This window comes from Tenrec ecaudatus, chromosome Y (genome assembly GCF_050624435.1).
Source record: "Tenrec ecaudatus isolate mTenEca1 chromosome Y, mTenEca1.hap1, whole genome shotgun sequence".
NCBI classification, from domain to species: Eukaryota; Metazoa; Chordata; class Mammalia; order Afrosoricida; family Tenrecidae; genus Tenrec; species Tenrec ecaudatus.
In genome coordinates this window covers 19,669,622-19,676,837 of record NC_134549.1, presented here as the reverse complement: position 1 = coordinate 19,676,837, position 7,216 = coordinate 19,669,622, and positions in this window count along the sequence as shown.

Sequence of the window (7,216 nt, the reverse complement as noted above, 5' to 3'; positions counted from 1 at the left end):
CCCCCAGGACATCCCCATGTCCCAACCGAATGAGTGTCCAGCTCTGTCAGGTGACCTCCCCACTCCCCCCAGCTCCCCGCCCCCCACAACCCCTCCCCCAGGTCTTAGCAGTGTCCCGGGTCAGTGGTGTCCGGAGGGTCCCTGTCAGGCTGGAAGCTCTGCCGCCCGTATTTCAGACATGAGCAGGGTGGACAGGGCTCAGCTTCCAGGCTGAGAGAGACCAGGAAGCAAGTCCTGGCAACCTTTTTTAATTTTCTTTTTCTGGAAATCAGCCCGTTTTTAAACCTTGCGGGGGGATCGCGGCAGGACATGGTGGGACACGGAGGTAGAAGCTGCCTCTTCAGTATTTCCAAAGCCAGCAGGCAGGGTCACTGTGAGTCGGGTGGACTAGAGAAACGGATTCAGAGACGCTCGTGGGTGGACGATAAAGACCTTTATAAACAACAGCAATTGTACATTAAGAAAGCAGCCCGGCCCAGTCCAGTCCAAGCCCATAAATCCCATATGTCCAAACCCAGTCTATAAATTCCCCTTCAGACTCACGCAGCTCCTGCAATGACACGGAATTCAGGGGGACCCCAGGCCGGCGGGTGCAGAGTCTTGTGGATCCAGTGGCCGTGGACGCTGCTCAGCGTCGGCGTGGCCTCCACGTGGCTCCAGGGCTCCGGCGTGGCTCCGTGTGTCTTGTCAGCTGCAGTGTCTCCCAGGGAGGGAGCAGAATTCCCAGAATCCTCAGCAGAAGGCCACGCCCACACAGAGGCCTCATTGGCTGCGACCTGATGGACAGGCTGGACTCCGCCCCTTCGCTCTGAATCCTCTCCCATGGACACCAGAGGATGCACGTACCACTGCCGCTAGGGTGGACCGGTTTCAGTGGAGCCTGCGGGCTAAACGGAACACTAGGAAGAAAGGCCTGGCGGCGGCGTTCTGCAGATGAACCCGCGGAACCTCTGCGGACCCCGCAGAGAGCAGTCGGAAGCAAAGCTGAAAGTGGACACACACCTGGTCAGGAAGGTGCTCAGACCACACAGCGGCCAGAGACCGGAGCTGACCAGGCAGTGTTTCCTCCTGCGCTGTGTGGGGGTGGCCGGGAGTGGCAGCTGACTCGTTGACAGCAAAGAGCCCCCCGAGTCATGCTGGTTTTGGGGGGCTCATGCCCCCACCGGTACAGGAGCCCCGGGAGCTCTGTTGGATAAGCATGGGGCTGCTACCTGCAAGGTCGGCGGTTCAATCCCACCAGCAGCTCCAAGGGCGAAAGACCAGCCTGTCTGCTCCCATAAAGGGCAAGGGTCTCAGACACCCACAGGGGCACCTCTGCCCTGTGTGGGCGCAGACTCGGCACGGGGCGGCGAGGGAACTTCCGGCCGCGGGGACGTCGGAACGTTTGCTGCTAAGTCGTTTGACACCTCTGCTTTTTTTTCCTCTTGGGTTGATGTTTAGGGGGGCGGGCCTTTTGGGGTGTTTGTTGTGGGTAGCAGCCATGGGGACCAGCCGCACAGTGGGGTTTACCTCTTTGAAGTACCTCCCGCTTCTGCAGGAACCCACCTCCGGTCTGTGCAGCCCCCACCTCGCAGCAGGAAGGGGCGGGGGGGGACAAAGGAGCCTGGGGATCCACGTACCCCCCGCACACACATACAGGAGAGGCTCCCCCCTCCTTCCCTCCCTCCTCCCCCCAGGCGACTGTTCAGGGCAGGTGCTCAGCTGCTGAGACAGGACTCCTGTCCATGTGATGGAGTTTACCTGGGCCTCCCTGGGGGTGGGCGCAGAGGCTCCCCCCAAGAGAGTGGCTTTCACGGGCAGATTTATTTTCTCACCGAGTGCAGGGGGCCGGAAGCCGGCATTCAGGACCCTGCCTCTAGGCAGCGGTTCTCAACCCGTGGGTCGCGACCCCTGTGCATGTCTCTCTCCCTCCCCCTCTCTCATCTATCTCTCTGTCTCTCTCCCCCTCCTGTCTCTCCTCTCTGCCTCCTTCTCCATTTCTATTCTCTCTCCTCCCCCCTCCACACCCCCCTGAGCCTCTGCCTTCTTCCTCAGCTGGTGGTCCGTCTCCCTGCAGTGTCCACCTGTCCTCTGCTGTCAGTCTGGCCCCTGACTTGTTCCTGAGTCTAGCCTGCTCCTTATAACCCAGAAACCCTAAGGCCACCTGCCCCAGGATGAGCGCCCCACAGAAACAAAACCCAGTTATGAGGGGTGGACTCACAGCCACCCACCTGGTGGACAGGTGGAACACAGGGCGGGGGGGCGGGGCATGAGTGAGCAGAGGAGGGGGGTGGGCGCGTGACCCCACTGGGGTGTCATCAGCCTGGGACTGGATTGACGGGCATGACCCCACCGCTATCCAGGAGGATCAAGTGGACCGAACGTCTCAGGATCACATCCGCTCAAGTCAGTCTAAGTCCCATCCTGGTCCGCAAGTCCCTCTGCAGATGCGCGCACCTGCGGGCAGGTGGACGCACCTGCGGGCAGGTGGACGCACCTGCGGGCAGGTGGACGCACCTGTGGGCAGGTGGGGCGAAATGAGGGACCAGGAAGCAGGGAGATCCCAGGCCGGTGGGTTCAGAGTTATGTGGATCCAAGCCCGGAGGGAATGCAGGGGGGCGGGGGGGGGAGCGGCTTGGGCTGCCCACGTGGACGCCCCATGGAGGCAGAGAATCCCAGGGACTTCCCAGGGAGGGGGAAGGTGAAGGAGCAGAGGCCACACCCCTAAGGCGGGGCCTAACACTTGATTGACACGTGGGCGCCCCCTGGAGGCAGACAGAATCCCAGGGATGTCCCTGATAGGAGGAAGGTGGAGCAGAAGCCACACCCCCAGGGAGGGGCCTAACACTTGGTTGACGCGTGGGCGCCCCCTGGAGGCAGATGCAGAATCCCCTGCAACACACGCTTGTCTTCGCATCTCCTGACTGCTGCTTCCAGCCAGGAGCTTGCAGGGTGGGTGCATGCAAGGACGAGGTCCCTGGGGCTTCCATCTCCTTGTTGATCGAGGTGTTGGTGCAGGCGCGATGTCAGGGCGTTTGCTTTACCATCTCGGCGGAAGACTGTGGTCTTGGATCTCGCCCCTCCAGTGCTGCGAATCCCCTTTGCTTTCCCTTAGCAAGTGCTGGGGACTGAGATTCCCTGTCACCTGGGGTGACGGATAGGGAGAAGCAGGTGGGGGAGGAGTTGAGAAAATAAGGCGGAAACGCAGGAAAATCACCCAGGATCACCCCTTGGGGATAAAGCCGTGGTGCATTCAGTCTGATCTAGGTTGGTTCCAACGCAGAGGAACCCTGCGAAAATCTATTCAGGGGTACGAGCCTTTCTAGGCTTTGATGTTAAAGCTCTATCCAATTAAATAGATCTTTCATTTATTTTAAAAATCATTTTATGAGGGGCTCATACACCTCTTACCACAATCCATACCTACGTCAATTGTGTAAAGCACATTTGTACGTTCATTGCCCTCATCATTCTCAAAACATTTGCTCTCCACTTAAGCCCCTGGCATCAGGGGGCATATTTCCAGTGTGGGGAGGAGACAAATAAATGTCTCTCTCTCTCTCTCTCTCTCTCTCTCTCTCTCTCTCTCTCTCTCTCTCTCTCTCTCTCTCTCTCACACACACACACACACACACACACACTTGCAAAAGAGAAGCATCCACCCCACCATTCCCAAGCAGGTGGCACACAGCAAGCAAGACGATGCAGGATGTTTTTATTTCTTTCCACCTTTATTTTTTTCTTGAGGCAGTTAAGTCATGAAGGGATATTTTTTTAATTTGTTGATGTGATCATAAATAGCTCGTGGCCCAGTTTCTCCTGTAATGGACGCCAGCTCCATACACTGAAAATAACATCTGAGCCTCTCTCCCTCCCTCTCTCTCTCAATCTCTTTTCCTTTTTTAAAAGGTCCTTGCTGAGTTTCAAACACACACACACACACACACACACACTGAAAGCTGTGGGCGGAGCCTCTCTGGACACCCTGTTGTATCGACGACAGAGTTTAGGCCGGCCTCTCTCAGAGTCACTTTTGAAAAAAGGATTTCCAACATGAAGACAAGGACTTCCTTTCCCAATATGGTTCATGCTTTGTTAAAACTAATAGTAAAAACAGTGAGGCCGGTAGACTAGGAGGCAAACCCAGACGGAGCTTCACAACAAAGACCACCTGTATGCCGGGAAAACAGCCCAGCCCAGGCCAGTTCAAATCCACCAGTCCGATACTGGACCGTATTCCCGATACTCGTCCATGAATTCCTCTTCAGACTCAGGCAGCACCTGCGACGACGCCGAATGCAGGGAGAGCGTGGTCTCCACGTGGCTCCACGAGAGCATGGTCCACCTCCAGGGAGGAAGAGAGGAAGCTCCCAGAATCCTCCAGAGAAGGCCACGCCCACCAGGAAGGATCTTCAGGCTGTGACCTGATTGACAGGCTAGAGCCCGCCCCTTCGTTGGCCACACCCACCAGGAAGGATCTTCAGGCTGTGGCCTGATTGACAGGCTAGAGCCCGCCCCTTCATTGGCCACGCCCACCAGGAAGGATCTTCAGGCTGTGACCTGATTGACAGGCTAGAGCCCGCCCCTTCATTGGCCACGCCCACCAGGAAGGATCTTCAGGCTGTGACCTGATTGACAGGCTAGAGCCCGCCCCTTCATTGGCCACGCCCACCAGGAAGGATCTTCAGGCTGTGACCTGATTGACAGGCTAGAGCCCGCCCCTTCATTGGCCACGCCCACCAGGAAGGATCTTCAGGCTGTGACCTGATTGGCAGGATAGACCCCGCCCCTTCATTGGCCACGCCCGCCGACTGATTGACAGGCTAGACCCCGCCCCTTCACGCTTCTGCATCAAGGTCACGTGGAACACCCATTGAGCTTTCACGGCGATTGGTTACATTGTTTCCACGCGGCAGCCATTGTTACCTGCCCTGGGTTCCCTTTTCCCGCCCTTTCCTCCTACCTGTGCGGGTCCCTCCATCCTTCGCTTTACCTTCCCGCCGAGCAGCGGCGCCCCACCTTCCTGCGCCGCCGCCCTGTCACCCAGGGGCGCACGTTGCGCTGACGCCCCACCGCCAGCCCTGCCGTCGTGCCGCTTGCTGCTTCCTCACTGTCACTTTGATTCTGTCCTGAACCTGGCGGGACCCCCCTGTGAAAGGGTCGCTCGACCCCCCACCCCCCAAGGGGTCACGACCCACAGGCTGAGGACCCTCGTATCCACTCCTTTAAGATCTCATCAATAATATATATATATATATATTATCAAGCCATCTATGGCAGTTACATAATCTAGTGTCAATTGGAGGATTCCGAGTGAGGACGTGGAGTCTAGCCTGTCCATCAGGTTGGTGACGTCATTGGATTTGGGGCACACATTCGCTCCCTGGGAGACGTCTCTGTGGAGAAGGCACGTGGAGACACGCTGATGGAGCCCGAGCCCTGGAGCTGGAGGAGCCACGTGGAGGCCACGCCGGCGCTGAGCAGCGTCCACGGCCACTGGATCCACAAGACTCTGCGCCCGCCGGCCTGTGATCGTCCTGCATTCGGGGACATTGCATGGGTTGCGTGAATCTGATGGGGAATTTACAGATTGATATCAGACCTATCGGCTAATCAGTGTGAGATTTATGCACGTGATCTGGCCTGGGCTGGGACGTTTTCTCATGTCCAGTTGCTCTTGTAGACAAAGCTCTTTCTTACACGCACGTGAGTGTCTCCATGAACCAGTGTCTTGTCCACCCAGGCGGACACAGCCTTGCCCTCTGTCGCTGCACCGAGCAGGACGTCCTTCTCCAGGGGCCAGTCATCCCTCCTTGCTCACAGGACAGCATGGAACCGTGCTCCGACCCCAGGAGGACCGCCTCTGCCCCCGGCCGTGTCCACACAGGGAATTTGTGGATAATAGATGCAGGTGGGGACGCGGGGGGGACGGGGGGCTGAGGGTGCAGGAAGGTCACCAGCCCCTGGTTAGAACCAGAGCCCCTGCCGTCGGGTGCCCAGGTGACGCCAGTGTCCGGAGCCAGCCAGGGTCCCGTCTTCCCACCCAGACCCCTCCCTCCTTCACACCCCGTGCTCCCCGGGCTCTTCCGCTCACCAGGGGGTTCGAAAGGACCCTGCCGGGGACCCAGGGGGAAGATGGGGCTTTCTGATCTCCTGGAGGCTGACCGCCTGGGAGACCCACGGGGGCAGCTCCGCCCTGTCCTGCAGGGTCGCTGTGAGTCAGCGTCCACTCGATGGCAGAGTATCTATCTATCTATCTATCTATCTATCTATCTATCTATCTATCTATCTATCTATCCATGTATCTAAATATGTATCTATCTATGTATCTATCTATCTATGTATCTATCCATGTATCTATCTATCCATGTATTTAAATATGTATCTATCCATGTATCTATCTATCTATCCATGTATCTAAATATGTATCTATGTATCTATCCATGTATTTAAATATGTATCTATCCATGTATCTATCTATCTATCCATGTATCTAAATATGTATCTATCTATCTATCCATGTATCTAAATATGTATCTATGTATGTATCTATCCATGTATCTATCTATCTATCTATCTATCTATCTATCTATCTATCTATCTATCTATCTGCATATCTCTCTATCCATTAGCTCCTCAGGAGAGAGACCAGACCGTCTGCTCCCGTGCAGACTGACCGCCTGGGGGACCCCCGGGGGCAGCTCCGCCCCGTCCTGCAGGGTCGCTGTCAGGTCCCAGGATGTTTGTCTTTACAGGATCAGGCAGCCTCCTCTTTCTTCCTCGGAGTGTCCCGTGGGTTTGAACTGGCGACCTTGTCGCGAACACGCAAACACCAGCGATCCTTTCCATTCCCGGTGCACGGAGGTCTGCCTCGCGCAGTGGGGGCCCCCAAGATCAGTCTGCACCCCAGGGGCCACACTGACCGCAGCCCAGCAGGTTCGGGGGGAGGGAGGTGGGTGGCTGTTGGGGGGCGCAGTCAGCCCGAGCCCGCCAGACGGAGGGCTCCCTGCAGGCGAGGGGAACAGCGTCTCGGCGGGAGCGTGTCCCCCGTGTCCCTGAAGGTCACTCGTGGCCATGTCAGAATGTGGGTCTGGTCTGAACGTCAGCAGGGGCAGGGGAAAGCCAGGGGGCTGCAGCCCCCATGTGGCCAGGACCTGCCTTCGGTCCCCAAACTAAACCACATGCACACCAAAAAAAACCAGAGTGGGAAAGAGGCCAGGGTGTCCTGGGAGCGGCT